General features: G+C 44.2%; 1 protein-coding gene across 1 annotated transcript in view; it reads left to right on the forward strand.

Annotated features, from left to right (window-relative positions):
- Nucleotides 1-19,867, forward strand: part of CFAP299 (cilia and flagella associated protein 299) — a gene marked incomplete at its 5' end in the record, with an annotated part of 209,645 nt that overhangs the window by 27,699 nt on the left and 162,079 nt on the right. The gene's annotated exons all lie outside the window — the stretch shown is intronic.

A 19,867-nucleotide genomic window follows, 5' to 3' on the forward strand; every position in this document is an offset into this window, starting at 1 on the left:
CAGTGAAATGTAGGTTGTTCGGTGGGTCAGGATTTCATCTGAATCCAGGCACTGACTTCTGCCATGGGAAAGAGAGGGCTCAAGGTTAATAGTTGTGTGGAAATAAAACCCCCAAACCAGAAAATTTCTCAGTTCTTACTTTTGGTCTTTGTATCACATACTTTTTTGTTGTTTTTATTTTTTATTTTTTCCTTTTTTAAGTGTGCAGCCTGACTTCTAAAGCATATAGGGAGCCAGCTTTTGCCTACGTAGCTTTGTCTTCCAATAAAAAGAAGCAGGGACTGGTCGTAGCTCTCAGCTGCTGCCCGTTTCAGCTGAATTTACTTAGTGTGCAGTACTCCATTTGCCTAAGGTCTGATCCTTATCTGTGGAGATGAAAGAGAATTATATCACCCCTTCTGCTGTCCAGGGAAGTAGGCTTATTGCTCTGAGAGCCTGTTCCTCATCACGGCTTGCAAATTGTGGCAAGGGCTGCTGATGGAGCCAGTGCTTGCCTTATGGGGAAAGGTGCAGAGTCAGCAGGCCATCATCATCCCCAGACTTCTGTCCGATGACATCAGTTTATTCCTGCTGAAGGTTTGGAGTGCTTTGGAGTGCAAACCATAAACCACAGTCCGTGTGCACATGCTAATAAAGATGGCAATTGCTCATTTGTGGTGCTTTGATTGGGTCAGGTGTGTAGAATCTGTTCCACAGGTTCTTGCAGGTTACACGTGTAAGGTCTGTATGCATGTACAGACCACTTTTCCAAGTTTTATGTTTCTTAATGTACAGGAAAGTTGGTTTCTAAACAGTAAGCAGGCACAGGTACTAGTTTCTATTCCCAGAGGAAATGAGCCCATGTTAAATTCCAAGGAGTAGCTGTATGAAAGTCAATCTGTGGCAGAGAAGCCTTGAACTTCATTGCCCTTTCCCTGTCCATCTCATTACCTCCTTCTTATTTATACTTATGAGCACCCAAAATGTGAGAGGCAGAATGTGAACAAAGGGTTACTTAAGTCAAGGGTCATTAAACGATTTGTGTTGAACGTTTGCAGAAACATGAACTTTTCCTTTATGGCCTGGTCTCCCTCCCTCCCTCAGCTGAATTTAAAAAGCACAGTGACAGTCTGAAGTCAGGTGCACTAAGTCCTGTGACACCTGTGTTTTACTGGCACCCTTGGCAGAGCCTGGCCCCACGGCCACCTTTCACACCCAGTTTTTGGTTTGACTGCAGCTGTGGTGAGAAACACTCTGCCTGTGTTTTTGCTAGCAAACACAGTTAAACCCTAGTGATTTAGGACTTTTCATTTTGGAAGGTAATATAAATTAACTTGCTGAACACTCACATCAGAAAAGTGATACAACTGTCTCTTGAAATCATGACCTGGAATGAATTATGCCTTATGACTAGTCCTAAACGTTTTTATTTCTCTTCAAATGGTGCTTTTTTGTCTGTTAATTCTGTTGGACAACCTTTGTGGTTTGTTTTTTTTTTTTTTTTTTCTTCCAACATTTGTCATGTTGATGTAGAGAGAGAGATAAAATTTATAAGCTCTTATAAATAGGCAGTAAAAGAAATACAGATGGGTTGAATCTTCTTCCTTATCAGCTGAAAAAAAGAAAAGGTTTATGAAACAGGAGAGTCCAGCAGAACAGCTGCCCTGAACCACCACTCCCCTTGTTTTTGTGTGTTGGGAGATAGAGTGGCTATGCAGCAGGAGGATGTGCTGGGGCTTTTAGAGGTGGTGGACTGTGGGGCTCTGTCTAAAGGGGAATTGCCTTTCCTGTTTCTGGCCTTGCTCTGAAGAATGCAAGTGCTCATGGCTTTGGCCGTTCCTCAGGCTGCTGTTGTCCTTGCTCCTCCAGCATGGGTGAGGCATGGCTGCCTCACTGAGTGAGGACATGAAAGAGGAAAACACCTTTCAGTAAAACAGTAAGTGGTGGCTGTCTCTGTCCTCATCCTTCATAGTCAGTATTTTCAGTCTACCACTTGACCTATTTCAGGGTCTTTTTCCTATTGGATTTCAGGCTCTTTAGAAAGGGCAGCTGTGTTTGTCTTCATGACTTGGCTGTCTGGCTCTGAGGGTTTCACGTTGTGTTCTTGCGTTTGCGTTGCTGCCACAGTGAGCTTGACGGATAAGACAAAACAAATTGTGTTGATGTGAGTTGCATAGCTTTTTCCTTTTGTGCAGCTACCAACAGAGCAGATTTCAATCTCTCTCTGCTCCTTCCTCCCAAAAATAGTGCCACAGACTTGTGTGCGTTTAAGTGGCACTGATTCACTGTCACTGCAGGTCCTCATGTGAGTGGGTGCTCGGGCTATTGGGACCCAGGGTCTTTATAGATCCTGTGGCAGAACTGGTCAGGATTCCCCTGCCTGTCCTTTCATTGCAGAGTCCGACTGCACCTTCAGCAGTAGCAGCCCCTCAGCTGGCCCCTCTCGAACGCCGACGTTGGACTGCTGGCAGTGTGCGTGCTGTTGACGTGGCCAGACTGGGCTGCGGGCAGCGGTGGGCAGTCTGCGTGCACAAGTCTGTGTGGGCTGCGGGACCTTGTCAGCCATCTGTCAGTGGCCATTTCCAGGCTCTTTCCTACAGCTCCAGCCAGCTGTGCCAGTCTATTTGTGCTTATGGTTTAACGGCAGAAACACGCTGATTTTTTTTCTAACTGGTGCTGCTTAGGAACAGGTTTGCTGCAGGCAAAACAAACATGCAGAATGTTTGTGTATTTTTTTTTTCCCTGTCCTCTCAGAGATTTCTAGCTTTGATTCAATCTCTTTCTCAGCCTTTCATTCGATCAATCAGTAGCTGAGTGCGTGTGGACATTCTTGCTTAACTCTAGCTGGGTCCTGCAGTGGTGTCAGAAAGGCCTCTGGCTAGCTTGTAGCATGGGGAATGGTTTTCTGCAGAAGCACGTGTGCTGAGCTGTGAAGCAGGTGGTGAGTCTGCAGCAGCCTGCAGCAAATACTGAACTTGTTACTGCTGAACAATGCCAGGCGTATGCTTGTGTGAGAATAAAGTCAGCCAAGACGTAATCACATTCTGCGGTGTTCACCAAGTGTAGCTCTTGTGGGTACAGAAAGTCCAGACAGGAATACAAAACCTTTGTTCCGGCTGTCCTCTGGTTATGTGGAATGAGCTATTGCAGATCCAGCTCTTGGCTCTTGAGTAATTTTCGAAAATAGTGCAAACATAATCCTTTCTGAGGGCACAGATGGTGGTATTGTGGCTTTATGCACTGTTGTGCTGTGAGTTAGAGAAGTGTGGTGTTGTCAATATATTGCTCAAAGTAAGGGAACTGGAAAAAAATCCTCTTTCTACTGTTTAAATTTAGTCATGTATCTACTGGAAGGGGTTTCTGATACGTGCAAAATTCCTTGCCAGTCTAGTTTTTTGCCCATTTACAGTCCAAAGCATTTTTTGTCCTGAAACTTTAATACAGAATCAGCAATTCTCACCTGAAGGGCTTGAAAGTTGAGATTGCTCCACTGAGCTTCATGAGAAAAGCTGTATTTTGGTTTGTATTTGTGAAAAGATGAGTTCTGCATATGACTGTTTTATCATTTGTTAAATTGATCTGTTTCTTCTCATTTTAATAATTCAGTGATTGTTGAAGTACTGGGTGCTTAGTCTAACCTGAGGAGCAAGGTTCATCCTTAGAGATGTCATCATCTAGGATCTTTTCAGGTTAGTAAAAGTAAGCTTCTTGTGTAGTGTTTAAGTAAAATTTGAAATAGGAAAATGATTTTTCAAAAGGTTCTAAATCTCTTTTTGGGATACAATCTGTATGAGATTTGTCGCATGCAGATTCTGCACAACACGGATTACTTAAACCTATACATTACCTGCATGTTCTTGAAATAAAAGATTGTAAATGATTATTGTTTGATTTTTCATAGCCATGCCATACAGTAAGGTCCTGAGAGCAGCATATGTAACAGTTTGGCAGTCTTTTTTTTTTTTTTTTTTTTTTTTTTCCTGTCATAAATGAATGCTTCTATTATTTTCCAAGTCCATCTTCCATATTTTTTTCATAGTCCTCCTTAACTTTGTCCTTGCCTGACCCTGGAACTGCTTTCAAGATGGAATCCTGGAAAGGACTTGACTTTGAGTTTTTAGAGTGAAATAATGACCTTGTTGATTTTCACGGCTACGATTTCACCTGAAGACTATACCAGCAAAGATGAACCTCACAATTTAAGCTTTCATTTGCATTTAAAAAAGTAGACAAACAACAAACCAACCAACTAACCAACAACAAAACAACAACAACAAATGCTTGCTGACAAAATTATTTTATCACAAGTAGCTTCAAGACTGTATACTTCAAAAAAGATAGATGTTTGTAATGTGGGTATAATTTTGGTGCTGTCTGTTTTGTCAAAGCTTAATTCATTAAGTATTTAGTATTGGTTATTACTTAGCAGCGGTGTACTGTTGTTGTTTGTTTTTTTTCCAGTCTAACTTATTCAGAGGTGCAAGAAAATATCTGTTCAAATATCAATTGCAGATGGGCAGGTGTTATTTAATTCCCAGAAAACAACTCCTAAAAAACTGGTAAAACAGCTTAGAAACAGAACATGTGACCAGAGCTCCTGGACTGCAGGATTTAAAGTTAGCTTTTATATTGTTTTTAATTCAGTTCTTTCAGTGGGAAACTTTCACGTTCAGACTTGGAATGAAAGATTAGTTTCAAACATTACATCCCACCAGACCTAAAGGCTGTCATTTTGTATCCTGTATGCCCCTGTTTGCAACTTAGAAGAAAAAAGCTTTGTTTCTTTATAATCACAGGATTGTAAGGGTTGGAAGGGACCTCGAGAGACCACTGGGTCCAACCCTGCTGCCAAAGCAGGTTCCCTAGAGCAGGTTGCCCAGGTAGGCATCCAGACGGGTCTTGAAAATTTCCATAGAAGGAGACTCTGCAACTTCCCTGGGCAGCCTGTTCCAGTGCTCCCTCAACCTCACTGTGAAGAAGTTCTTGCACATGTTGGTGCAGAACTTTCTGTGCTCCGTTTTGTGGCCATTGCCCCTTGTTCCGTCCCCACAAACCACTGAAAAGAGTTGTTTTGTCAACAGTCCTTACGGTTTACTCAAGCCAAAAGATCAATAGAGATCTTCCATGTCAGAGTTTGCAGCGTTTAAGAGGAAAAACAACTGGTCTGAGTGCCCTGTTTTACTGCTTATCAGGGTCCTTCTTGTCTGCTCTCCAGAGTGCTTTCAGAATCTCTACGTTGTGATTGTAAAACTGTAAAAATGAGAGACAGAAATGTACTGTTGGAATTGAGAAAGTGGGAGTAGGAAAGACAAAGATTTGTTGAAATAAATTTGTTGAAATATATGAGGCCTATGGTTTGGTTGTTTGGCATTCACTGGCTTGGTGATTAAAAAAAAAAAAAAAAAAAAGGCAAAAGTGTTTGACAAGCTGCATTCATGGGATAACTTTTAATTTCCACTTGCTTTCTTTCATCTGTCTTCCTAAATGTCAGTCGTAGTCACCCAGGATGGGTTTTGGTACTCTACATTTTCCGAACAATGATATAAACTGAGTTCTGACCCAGTATGTTACTAAAATCACATGTTTTCTTAATCAGCCCTTGAAAAACAATGGGAAGATGTCAGTTTTATAAACCTGGACTTTAGTGAGCTAAAGAGTAGATGGTTTCAAAGTTGAAAATGACCACTTCATACTCATACATTAATTATCAGTCTCTTCCAGTTTCAATTTCTGGTTGCTCTAAAGTCTTAGCCCTCACAGGAAACACTGTAATAAGCTGATCTCATTTACCAAAGTGTGCATCATTGTGTTGAAGCCATGCTGGAGAGAAGAGTTTGTATTTCTCATGCCAAATGCCTGTCAAAGTTTAAGAGTTCCAAGAGAGAAAAATTTATTAGACCAGCTGATGTTCTTGCAGAAATGAGGCAAGTTTTCAAGCTCTCGTCCAAGCTAATGTCTCAATTTGTCTAATAAAAACTGTTACTTTTTTTGCAGTGATACCTCGTCCCTTGAAGATCACAAAAGCAGTATGAAGGTGGGCACCATCAAATCATGCCTGGTATGACATTGCTGTGCTGTCCCTATTTCATTACTGGGCACTGGTTAATAGCCACTGACGTCTCTATTGTCTGTGTCATCCTAACTAGCCTTGCCACCATTTTATTTCTCTTCTCTCCTTCCCTGCAGAGGAAAATCTGGCTTTGGGTGCTATGCATAAGCAATCAGTGTTACGAGGCACCTCTTTGCACTGGTGAGCTCCGCCAGCAACACTGCTTTAGCCCAGCCGTGTTCCTCAAGGCTCTCCCAGTGCAACGGCTCCCGTAGAGGATGCTGTCCCAGGTTGTGTCCCTGCAGAATGTTCCCTCAGGGTACAGGGAGCGCTGTGCAGGTTCCCTCTCACCCTCCTGGTGTTGACCCTTAAGGTGGGTGATGCTTCTGAAGCATCTGGGAAACTCTGGGCCAGCCAAGCGAGCTCTGTCCAGCACGCTTAGGCACAGTGCATATGTAGCAGCAAATGGATGCTTCGACTGCATTTTACCTAGGAAATTCACATGAAAAATCCATTTTTGTCATTGCTCTTCTGGAAGGTCAGCAGCTGCCCCTAGCTAAAACTTCTAGCACAGATCTCCACGTACCCTCTTTGCTCCTTTGAGTACCGATGTTACGCCCAGCTGTGCAAGCCTTCATTTTGCAGCCATGAGTAATTGTGTGAGCATGGTAAGTACGTGCGTTAGTATGAACAGCAGAGTAGCTTTCCTGGGTATATCTATTTTTAGAGGATGAATGGGTGTGTGTTTAAAAACTATATGAAGTTTAAATACAATTGTATTACAGGGGAAAAATAAAGGGCCTGTGCTCTGAACACTGGGGGAAAAGAAAAACAAAAAAAATAACCAAACCATCAACACCCCTTCTAAACCCCAAACCACTATCTGGAGTTCTGTCAATGATGTATAAAGGATCACTTTAAAATTGTGGCATCGTTTACTTCCACAGTGATTTTTTTTTTAAATGAAATAACCAAAGGAAGGCCTTGTGCATTTGATGGTTCTTCAAGTGGGCTTTAATGACTTAAGGAGCCTTTTGATCTCCTGTGAAGACATGATTCTGTACCTTAGTACTCTTGATTGCTCAGGTTATTTTTTCATTCAGTATCAGCGGCTGTGTTTGCTTGCTTTTGGACCAGTGTCAAGACCTTTTGGCCAGACTGGACTTCATGGTTTCCTTAAAGCTAGGTGATAAACTTCGGAGCATCCTTTGCACTTGTGGTATTAGATGAGAGCTGGTGTATTCAAGGACCCAAAAGGATGCTAACCTTACAGGCACAGAATCCCTCCTGTTAATGTACTTTGTGACACTTAAGTTTCTCTCAAACAGCAAGGGTTGGCTCCAGTTTCCTTTGAAGTGCTTCATTCCTGACTGCAGAAGCATCCATTATGTAGGAAGGGATTGCAGAATTCACTCAGCTGACGTTTTCAGATATACTCTGAAGAAATGGAAGTCAGAGTACGACATGCAAGTAAAATATTGAAACAATAATGTTTCTAGGTAACTTTTAATAAAATCTTAGCTTGGCTTCAGGATGAATCCTTGCTTGTTGTTGTGTGATGTGGTTACATGAAGGGGAGCTCCTCTTGGAACATGTCTGGAACATTCACCCGAGGGTGCAAAAAATATTAAAGGATTCATTTGCCCTCAGGCATGTGTAATGTGGAAGACAGCCACCTGGGAGTTCACAAATTAAATTCCTGGATTATCTTCTATCACAGGAAAGGAAGTGTTTGGTGCTTGAATGGCGTATTGCAACACATTAGCCCTGAGTTTTGCTGTGGAGATAATTGTGTGGGGCACCAGTACTCTGTAAGGCTTCTCAGATGTGTTTTAATTGTTCTGTTTGAAGCTCTAGTAGCTGATACAGTACATTGAATAACTGAAGAAAATGTAAACACCTAGTAGCTTCTGTTTGTTCAGACAACTTGTTTGCTTCATTAACCCTTTTTCTGAACTGTGTTTCCACTGATCTTACCTGCCATGGGACTGCTGCTTACCTCTGCTTCTTGGACAGAGATTGCAGTCTTTGGCCTGTCACAGTTGCTTATGATGGCAGTTCTCATCTTTTCATGCATTTGGTGAACTCAGGCCAAATGTGGATTTGGTGATCTTTGGTGTCCTGGGACAGTAATAAGTGATTGCATGTCACTAAAAATGGTGCTCAGCTTATGCCAGACTGGTTAAGCCTGATGATTCAGGCTCCTGCAAAGTGTGTTGGACTTTTTATTTATTTATTTTATCATGGATGGGCTAGCAGCTGTGTCAAAATGTAGCATAAGTTTGTAGCTGATAATCAAGCAGCCAAGAGACAGAAAGAATGTAAAAAAAAAAAAGCTATGTGAAATCTGCCCCATGTTTTATGGGTGAGGGTTGTGTTTTGTTTTTTTTTTGTTTGTTTTCCTCCTCCTTATCTGAAGATGTCCACCTCCACTTTTTATTAGATTTACAGATGGGATAGACCTGCACTGAAGCTGGCTATGCCAGGTATCTCAGCTGAAGTATCATCTACAGTTTTCACTTAGGTCCTCTATTTGTAGATTTCTTTTTCCTGGATTTTGCTGGAAATTTGAAATACAGCTGTAATCGACAGAAATAAAATCTGTACGTCTCTGCTGCACTGAACAGGATTCCTTTGGGCTAGCACTAGTTCAGAAGTGTTTTATTGGCACAGGATAATACTGAAAGTCTGTAAGGTCAATGAAAGTGTGTATTGAAACCTCCCAATGTAGCAAAATGATCCTGCTAAGGTGAATATTGGAACAGCCATGTAGAAGTGAAGCAGTGAGGAAGGAAATCTAGACAAAGAAGGAACAACTGATAAACACAGACATGCGACGGTTTTTTGCTCTAAAACTGGATCCTGTGAAGGGAAGGAGAGAGTCATCGTTCAACTGGAGAATTTAGGAATTTCATTTGCAGTCAAAAGCTCTATGAAAAGCTAAGGAACATCAGCTTCCTGAGAAGCTTAAACAAACTGAACTGAACTCAAACCAAACTGAACAGAAATGGGAAGTTTGCTTGGCACCTTGCAAAAGCATAAGCTTGAATTTCACTGAAAATGTAACGGATGGCAGCAAAGAAACGTTTCAGATATTGTTCAGGAGTGGGTTGCAAGCTGTCATTTGGATAACCAAGGTCAACACACTTGCTATTGTACGTTAATTTAAATCAAACAGAGCAAACTGTCACTGCAGCTATTTGTTTTAAAACCATCAGGAAGCTGTAACTAATCATGCAGCAACAGGCGTGTCGTACCACAAAAGCTGCTGTTTTGAAGCTTGTGCATATGTGCAAAAACATACAGAGGTTTTGTAAGCAATGCTGTCTGTGAAGAGATAGCCCAGGATTTTACCTTCAGCTGTTGTAAGGATGAAGTACTACTATGAATTAATTCTATTAGTAAAGTGGGAGCAGTTACATCAGTTTGAAGAGTGGTTCTTTTACAATATTTTTAATGCCCATTTTTTCCCGAGTGTTAACTGGGATTATTTGCTTTGATGATTGCCTTGGTTTCTGTGGCAGAAATCCATGTATTAATATTAAGCAAACCACAAAAATTCCTATCCTTGCATCTTTGAGGATGACATCACCTCTTCTCTTCTCTTTTGAAAAACTGACCAGTATGTAGTTGGAAATTGTTAGCTTTGAAGCCTTTCTGCCACAATGAAGAAGGGCTATAAAGGCAGGGTGAGCTGCCCACCAGTCAGTGGGTGTGAGGGACAGTAAGCGCGTTACACTTGAGCATTGGCGGAGTTTTAGAGGATAAGGCATAGCATGCGATGTAGTTGTGAGGAAGATATAAAATCAAACCTGTCATTGGTGTATGGTGCTTGCCATCTGATGCGTAGGCTTGCTGAAAAAAAAGAGAGAGGAGGATACTGTAGTGCAGTAGCTGTTGTCACCTGAAATCCTTGGATGTTTCCAGTTTCAATGACATGTAAGACTCTCTGTGTGAGAGTGCATGACATACAGGCAAAGATACCTGAATACAGTTCTACACCTTCACTTCAGGATTTTATTACTTAAGGAACACAGTTGCCTTCTAGCTCCCCAGGGGTTTTCTAGCATCTCCCTTTTCTTTACAGGCAAGCTTTTGGAGATGTATGTAAGAATCACAGAAACACTTAAGTAAGCCCTTATTAAGCCCTTATTAAGTACAAATTAATAAGACAAAACCATGAGGAAAAGTAGTGAGGTGCAGGCTTGAGAGACCTATGGTCTCGATATCTCAGTCTGTATTTCCTTGGCAGAAATGATGAGGGAAAGGTTGTAGAGGAGCCTGCTTGCAGAAGGAAAGGTTTACTGAGATGTGTCTGGGGAGAAGATGAGGATTTGGGTTTTATTTGGGGACGAAGCTGATCATAACATGTGTGACTGTTAATTACTGAACAGGGAATATGTTAAAGAATGTAATTCCTTGCTGCACTTAGTTTGATGCTTTCTCTAGATAGGGTGTGTATTTACAGGCTACACTTGAGTACAGGGCGCTCAATTTCTGAAGACAGAACCCACCTCCTGGCCCTCTGTGATTCATTTTGGTAAAGAGGAGGTAGAATATAGCCCTGATATCTTTCTTATTTGATTTTAGTTTGTCAGCTATGAGAGACCAGTGTTATCAATTTACTGGTGAAATTTTGACTTGGTGAGCATTGCAACAGCTCGTATGAGGCTGTGTTTGCTATGCAGGTGCCTTATTTGCTCAGCTGGCCACAGGCATCAGAAGTATTTTCCATTTCTTCTGGTGAAAATTGTGGAGCCAGCAAAAGATCTGACCATTGAAGAAAGTGACAGATTTTCCTTCTCTAAGGAAAATCTTCTAGGCTTCTTATTATTGATCAGTCTGCAAAGGGCAAGCATCCATCCACTCGCTATTAGCTCTTATCTGCTGTTGAAATGGTCTCTGTTAACTGGTCAAGTCAAATATATGCCTGTCTTTGCATATCGCAAACCACGTTCAGTTCCTCCCTTTTGCTTCTCAGCCCTAAGGAGCTGTTAGTAATTTACTCTCTTGGCTTATCCCTAGAATGTCCCTTTCCTAATTTGGGTTATTTCACATGGTGTGCATTGCCACCTGGTTGTGCAAAGTCAAGAGGCAAGTAACTGATCACACAATCTCTAAACATCATAAAATCAAATCTTTTATTTAAAGGTTTTGCAGTAATAATAAGAGACCAAGTGATGGTTGTACATTTTTAAAAGCATTTCTGTTGTATTTATTTGGAGACAAAGATTAAGTATTTGAATTTCAAGAGGTTTGCACTTGCACTTTATGGCCAGGTGGCTTGGATTTGAATTCTTGTGGTGGCAAATCTCCAAAACTGCATAGATACAATATATGTACTCTGTGTAACTCTAGCCACTCGTTGTAGTGTAATCCCCCAAATGGCTTCAGTTAATCAGAGATTTCACCTTTTCCCTCATAGAAGCTTAAAGGCAATGTAAAAATATTAAATTCTTATTCACATTCTAACTCTTGCTTTTAGTATGTTTTACCTCTGATCAAAAGGCACGGTTCCTTTCTACCAAGAAGTCTTATTTCATGACCACAGCACCTGATACCGAGTTATTGGGTTTGGCCTGGGTTTTCTAAGCAGGCTATAGCATAACACATAAGACAATTTTCACATAAAGCAAAATTAAGATCTTCCATGTGCTTTACCAAATTCAGTTTTAATGGCAAAAGGATATTTTCTACAGCAGAGATATGCCTGGTGTTGTATTAGCTTTCATGCCAGTTTCCTGGTGTGGCAGGCGTGCAATTCTGTCCACGTACCTCTTGTGTGCATGGAGCACGGTGCTCAGCAAGGTGAAGAGGGCACTGACAGCACATGGTGACTGGGCCTTAGGTGCCCGGGGTGCAGGTGGGCATCCTTGTGCACAGGGCCTGCTGGCCACAGATGCTCTCAGCAGATTCCCTAGTTCCCCTGACTGTTCTCCCTAAATTTGTGGGTTTGGGATATATGGCCATGAGGCACAAATAAGGTGAAAGCAGAGGCAGCCCCCGGTGAGCTAATGGGTGAGGGCACCACACAAGGCACTGTCCTGCCTTCAGTTTGCAATAAAATTTGTTCCTGATTGTGAATTGGCCATCTAAATAAGCATGTTCTTAAATTTGTCAGAAATCTTGGAGTGGGCCATCAGGGAGTGTGAGCGGGAGATAGACTTCTGGAGTAACTCCCTGCAGGGCCTCAAGGGGAGGTGCCGAGGTGAGACTCCCCAAATGGGGGCGGACCTCCTGCCCTGTCCCCGTCGGGCAGAGGGAGGGGATCTGGGAGCTGAGGAGGAATGGAAACAGGTCCCTGCTCGACATCGCAGGTGATGCTCTCCCCTTCCGGCCCCACCTTCCCAGGTGCCCTTACACAACAGGTTTGAGGCCCTAGAGATTGAGAGGTCGGTGTGTGAGGAAGAGGTAGCAAATGTTCCCAGGAGGATGCCTGGGGCGAGGAGGTCGACTCCGCGCCTCAGGACTGCCTCCACCAAGAAAGACAGGAGGGTTATTGTTGTTGGTGACTTGATTCTTAGGGGAACAGAGGGCCCTATTTGTCGGCCTGACCCTACCCGTAGGGAAGTCTGCTGTCTCCCTGGGGCCAGGGTCAGGGACGTTGCCAGGAAGCTTCCTAACCTGGTACGCCCCTCTGACTACTACCCCCTTTTAATAGTCCAGGCGGGCAGTGATAACATCGAAGAGAGAAGCCTCAAGGCTATCAAAAGGGACTTTAGGGGAATGGGTCGATTAGTGGATGGAGCGGGAGTGCAGGTGGTGTTTTCGTCCATCCCTATGGTGGCAGGGAGGGGTTCAGAGAGGACACGGAAAGCCCACCTGTTAAACACGTGGCTCCGGGGCTGGTGCCAACGCAGAAATCATGGGTTTTTTGATCATGGGGCACTTTACTCAGCACCTGGCCTGATGGCCGCAGACGGGTCCCTATCTTTTAGGGGAAAAAGGATCCTGGGCCAGGAACTGGCAGGGCTCATTGAGAGGGCTTTAAACTAGGTAGGAAGGGGGATGGGGCTGAGGCTAGGATTGTTGGGGCTGTGCCAGGGGGAACAATGGCAAGGCCGGAGGATAAGGCAATGGCCCAGCTGAAGTGCATCTACACCAATGCACGCAGCATGGGTAACAAACAGGAGGAGCTGGAAGCCATCGTGCGGCAGGCAGGCTACGACTTGGTTGCCATCACGGAGACGTGGTGGGACCAGTCTCATGACTGGAGTGCTGCAATGCCTGGCTATAAGCTCTATAGAAGGGACAGGCAGCATAGAAGGGGTGGTGGTGTGGCTCTCTATATTAGAGAGTCTTTCGAGGTTGTAGAACTCGAGGTTGGGAATGACAAGGTCGAGTCCCTTTGGGTTAGGATCGGCAGGGACAACAAGGCTAGTGTCCTGGTCGGGGTCTGCTATAGACCGCCGAACCAGGATGAGGAGACGGATGAGGAATTCTACAGGCAGCTGACAGAGGTTGCAAAATCATCAGCTCTTGTACTCGTGGGGGACTTCAACTTCCCTGACATATCCTGGAAGCACAACACAGCCCTGAGAAAGCAGTCTAGGAGGTTTCTGGAGAGCGTGGAAGATAGCTTCCTGACGCAGCTGGTTAGTGAGCCTACCAGGGGAGGTGCCCCGCTAGACCTTCTCTTCACAAACAGAGAAGGACTGGTGGAGGACGTGATCGTCGGGAGCTGTCTCGGGCAGAGTGACCACGCAATGGTGGAGTTCACTATTCTTGGTGAGGCCAGGAAGGGGACCAGTAAAACCGCTGTATTGGACTTTCGGAGGGCTGACTTTGAACTGCTCAGGACACTGGTTGGTGGAGTCCCTTGGGAGGCGGTTCTGAAGGGCAGAGGGGTCCAGGAAGGCTGGGCGATCTTCAAGAGGGAAGTCTTCATGGCGCAGGAACGGTCTGTACCCACGTGCCCAAAGACGAGCTGGCGGGGAAGAAGACCGGCCTGGCTCAACAGAGAATTGTGGCTTGATCTTAGGAGGAAAAAGAGGGTTTATAAGCTTTGGAAAAGTGGGCAGGCCACTAAGGAGGACTTTAAAGAAGTAGCGAGGCTGTGCAGGGACAAAATTAGGAAGGCCAAAGCTCATCTGGAGCTCAATCTGGCTACTGCCGTTAAAGGTAACAAAAAATGTTTCTATAAATACATCAACACAAAAAGGAGGACTAAGGAGAATCTCCATCCTTTACTGGATGCGGGGGGAAACTTAGTTACAAGAGATGAGGAAAAGGCGGAGGTGCTCAATGCCTTCTTTGCCTCAGTCTTTAGCGGCAATACCGGATGTTCTCTGGATACCCAGTACCCTGAGCTGGTGGAAGGGGATGGGGAGCAGGATGTGGCCCTCATTATCCATGAAGAACTGGTTGGTGACCTGGTACGGCACTTGGATGTGCACAAGTCGATGGGGCCGGATGGGATCCACCCAAGGGTACTGAGGGAACTGGCAGAGGAACTGGCCAAGCCACTGTCCCTCATTTATCAACAGTCCTGGCTATCGGGGGAGGTCCCAATCGACTGGCGGCTAGCAAACGTGACGCCCATCTACAAGAAGGGCCGGAGGGCAGACCCGGGAAACTACAGGCCTGTCAGTTTGACCTCAGTGCCAGGAAAGCTCATGGAGCAGATCCTCCTGAGAGTCATCATGCAGCACTTGAAGGGGAAGCAGGCGATCAGGCCCAGTCAGCATGGCTTTATGAAAGGCAGGTCATGCCTGACGAACCTGATCTCCTTCTATGACAGAGTGACGCGCTGGGTGGATGAGGGAAAGGCTGTGGATGTGGTCTACCTTGACTTCAGCAAGGCTTTTGACACTGTTTCCCACAGCATTCTCCTCAAGAAACTGGCTGCTCTTGGCTTGGACTGGCGCACGCTTCGTTGGGTTAGAAACTGGCTGGATAGCCGGGCCCAAAGAGTCGTGGTGAATGGAGCCAAGTCCAGTTGGAGGCCAGTCACTAGTGGCGTCCCCCAGGGCTCGGTGCTGGGGCCGGTCCTCTTTAATATCTTCATCGATGATCTGGACGAGGGCATCGAGTGCACCCTCAGTAAGTTCGCAGATGACACCAAGTTAGGTGCGTGTGTCGATCTGCTTGAGGGTAGGAAAGCTCTGCAGGAGGATCTGGATAGGCTGGACCGATGGGCTGAGGTCAACTGCATGAAGTTTAACAAGGCCAAGTGCCGGGTCCTGCACCTGGGGCGCAATAACCCCAAGCAGAGCTACAGGCTGGGAGAGGAATGGTTGGAAAGCTGCCAGGCAGAGAAGGACCTGGGAGTGATGGTGGATAGTCGGCTGAATATGAGCCAGCAGTGTGCTCAGGTGGCCAAGAAGGCCAACGGCATCCTGGCTTGTATTAGGAACAGCGTGACCAGCAGGGCTAGGGAGGTGATCGTCCCCCTGTACTCAGCTCTGGTGAGGCCGCACCTCGAGTACTGTGTTCAGTTTTGGGCCCCTCGCTACAAGAAGGACATGGAGGTGCTTGAGCGGGTGCAGAGAAGGGCGACGAAGCTGGTGAGTGGCCTGGAGAACAAGTCCTACGAGGAGCGGCTGAGGGAGCTGGGCTTGTTCAGCCTGGAGAAGAGGAGGCTCAGGGGTGACCTTATCGCTCTTTTTAGGTACCTCAAGGGAGGCTGTAGCGAGGTGGGGGTTGGCCTGTTCTCCCACGTGCCTGGTGACAGGACGAGGGGGAATGGGTTTAAGTTGAGCCAGGGGAGTTTTAGGTTAGATGTTAGGAAGAACTTCTTCACTGAAAGGGTTGTGAGGCACTGGAACAGGCTGCCCAGGGAAGTGGTGGAGTCACCATCCCTGGAAGTCTTCAAAAGACGTTTAGATGTAGAGCTTACGGATATGGTTTAGTGGAGGGCTGTTAGCGTTAGGTTGGAGGTTGGACTCGATGACCTTGAGGTCTCTTCCAACCTAGGAAATTCTGTGATTCTGTGATTCTGTTTCCATGTGACAGAGATTGTGAGTTCAGTTTTTATCCTCTCATGCTTAGGAGAACACTCCTCACTCACCTCTTGGCACACTGCGGGTGAGGATTTCCCAACGTACCCCTTAGGTTGCTCGAGGTGACTGCATGTCCTCTGTGGCTTTGCCACAGCAGTTGGACTTCTGCGATGGCACCCACTTTGTTGTGCTGCAAGTGCTGTGGGGGTGTGTTCATCTGGCTTCTGAGTGCTCAGTTAACGCCTAGAGGTGAAAAGTTATTTTTAAAAAGTGAAAAATAGCACTCTGTAAAGTGTCACTTTTCCTTTTTAACTTTTCCCTGTTCTTTTACTAAGAGGAAATAATTAAGTAAAGAGAAAATAAATGGGGAAGGGAATATGGGCACTTTACCACTCTTTCTGCATAGAAAAAGAGAGTTAAACTACACATACTTTAGGCAGGCTTTTTCTTTTTCCCTGAAACATTTCAGCTAGAATTGCAAACACCATAGCAACAAAAAGATTTTTAACAATTTTATTTTCATGTAGTCCTCCTGTCCATTAACTTCGTGTTTTGATCATTAGACTTGATTAACGATGATTTTTCTGTCTGGTACTACAGAGAACTCAGCATGCCAATCCGATGGAATAATGGAACTCTGATTAATAGATGAGCTGTAAGACTGAGGGATGTTTGCACACATGGATCTTCAGCATTTACTTTCTGGTGCAATACAAGTGCGTTTTGCTTTTTCAGTGATTCAGCAAATTGCTTTTTCAAGTGACTGTTGCCATTTCACAGCCTGGAAGGTAGTGGCATTTCAAAGGCTGGCAAACGTCACTTTGGACTGGCAGCTGCCTAAGTCAAATCTCCCACTTCGTATTCACTCATCTGCCCTAGTAATTTGTTGTTAAATATCAGTGCTGATATGCGATTGCGGTTATTCTCACAAAGAGTTTGTTACCATCGTACTGAACGTGGTATGAACTCAATGCTGACTGCAGTAATTGAATGATGTTTGCATTAAGCCTGCAGACATGGAATCTCTTTCTCCTTGGTGAGTTCAGGAATTCTTGTCTCTGTGGTGAAAAATACCGTGACTTGTCAGAGGATCTGCCTTCTGTCTTTGTGCACGTGAGCCCTCTGCTTCATGGAAGAACATGTGAGTCTTTTCAAAGGGAGAATACTGACTTACCTGTTAAAACCATAGTTAAATGCACTGCACTAGAACAACTGGCTCTGCATCTAAATCCATAAATGGGAGCGATTTGACTGGCTTTGGTGAGATGTTTTGCTGTACTTTCAAAAAAGCTGTTGGCTTTGTCTGGCCTCAGCTGCTAGGCATTGGTTTTGGCACGGCCCTCCTGCTAAATTAATGAGCTTGAAAATATCCGGTATTTTCTCCACATGAAGATATTTATAACTTAGTCACCTCTTCATCTTTATGATAAGCGCTTCCAACCGTACCCACGTACCAGTCTTTGAAGTACATCTTCAAGGCATATGCTTCCTAGTTTGGCAGCACAGTGAGATAGGCTTGTCCATTGCTAATTGCCAGTGGGTGTTAAGGGGAGGGAGGTAGCATGGAGGCTTTCAGGGGCCTTCACTCATTCAGTTCTCTCAAATGTTGTGTAGTTAGTAACAGTGCTGGGCTGTTTTATATGCTTACGCAGGTCCCTTGGTCTCCCCCAGTGCAGGTGCTTTTATAATATTATAAAATACGAGAATACAGTACTTATCAAGCGTGGAATAGAGGTCTAATCCCAATATATGTAATAATGATTGCCCTTTTTCTAAGGGTAAAAAACTGTCTCACGTTTTACATTCTCATCTCCAGCCACATCTTCCACCCATTTTCCCTCCTGTCAAAAACCTGAGTGAAACAGTGTTTACAGTGCATTTACAGCTCTGAGGTCTAGCAGACAGAGATGCTTGTGCTCAGAGGAAGCAGGGTCTTGCTCGCTACAAGCCAGGTTCTTTGTCAGGCCTTTCCCCTGCCCACACACCTCTATGAGGAGGCAGTGACCTGACAAGTGGTGACACTCATTTTACTGTCTTTTTTCACAGTGTTCATGAACATCACGTTGTGTCTTATCACAATGCATTCGTAATTCTGGAGTAAACTGTTTTCTCCAGTTCCTTTCAGTGAGGGCTGCTTTTGTTCCATTTGTATCTATATGAAACCTCTAAAATATTCTTTTTTTTTTTTTTTTTTTTTTTTTTTTTTTTTTTTTTTTGTGAAAAATGCATGGTATTTGACTGTTCTCATTGGTGTCAGGAGAGAATGAGAAATGAAACAAGCTGAGATTAAGCTGTTCATTGCATCAAAGGCCAGATGTGGAACGTTTCCATTGGACCATAACGCAGGCAGACATGTGCCCAGGTAACAGGTGTACAGCACAGACTCGGTTAGCGTGAACAGACTGCCCAAGCCTGAGTATGTTTTGGCTGTTCTTGCATGAAAGAATTCATGGAAGTGTGTAAAGGAGCCCTAAATCTGGAATAGTGTATACCGGATTGTTAATCTATCTGCTCTAAATGAATTGAAATAAACGGGTGTTTGGTCTTTCAAAAGAAGTTATATACGACTTGAGCAAGAGAACTATCTTTGTGGATAAGCTGAATTCATTCAGTTTTTTAGCATAGCCTGTTATTTTGCTGGAAACTGCTGTCACTGCAACAGCAGATTCTGTTCTTCTGGAAACTGTTTAGTTTTTGTGGCATCTGGCAGCATCTTCAATATGAGTCTTCAATTGTATTTGATGGAAATATAACCGAGTTCCATCTGTTTCACACGTGCTTTCTACCGAAAGCGGGGCACACATGCAAGTTTATTTCCGATGTTCATAAATAAGATACCAGCAAAACCCACAGTATCAAGCCCTTCTCTTCTGGAATGGATTTTAACATCTTAACCACAGGAAGCAATTGAGGCCCCATCCCAGCCCCCTTTATTTTTCCCGCCAACCCGCCCACATGCCCATTATGGTGCATTAGGTTTGGAGCTCCTTTTTCAAGCCTTCTTTATTTTATTTTTTTTTTTTTTTTGAAAAACCAAATGAAAATGGATCTTGATGACTTTAAAGAAAACAGGAAAACTACTAATGATACTGCAGCTGTCCACTTCTGTTTACAGTACACATGGGAATATTGAAAATGCTCTGCTGAAGGAATGTAGAAGTTTAGCCCACAGAAATATGGAAAGCAGAGGTAAGAGGCTGGGAGCAGCAGCCAGTTAACTATGGTGCTAGCAGATTTTGCCCTACTGAGGGAATGCAGTTTGAGCATGCTGCAGTGACTGCAGAGAAATCTGGCCTGGTATCTCCTGGTGAACTTGTGTTGATCACTGTGCCTGCACGAACCGTGCTGGCAGTCTCCTGTGCTTCTGCACTGGAGAACGGCATTCCCCACTTGTTCACAGGTTTGCTGGGTCCTCTGCTCGCCTCGGGGTGCCTGCTTCATAGACAGCCCCTGGGGCTTGGGGTAAATCTGTCTGTCTCTGGAACAGCAACGGCCTGTAGTGTATGTTTCAGGTAAAAGCTCCCAAAGGTGTTTGTTTTTTTTTTTCTTCTTTTTTTTTTTTTAAATTTAAAAAAAATAATATTTTTTTTTTTTTTTAAAAAAAAAAAAAGGTTCACAGTATTTCTACAAAAATGTTAGTACTCCATATAGCGATCACCACTGAAGGTTAAATAATTACTTCTTTCCTAAAATCAGCCCCTTTTTTTATTCAGTGCCTTGTGCTGTTTGGCATGGGATGGCCTCCCTAGTCATTTGTCACATAGGCAGAAGGTGGAACACGTTTGTTATTGGTATGGAAATAACAGGCATTGACTTATGCAGTTGTTTTCTGTTGTTCTCAGTAGCTGATCGGCTGTCTCTGTTATTGTGTAGTAATAACAGGTCTAGAAATCATTTC

Source organism: Aythya ferina (genome assembly GCF_964211825.1).
Source record: "Aythya ferina genome assembly, chromosome: 4".
NCBI lineage: Eukaryota > Metazoa > Chordata > Aves > Anseriformes > Anatidae > Aythya > Aythya ferina.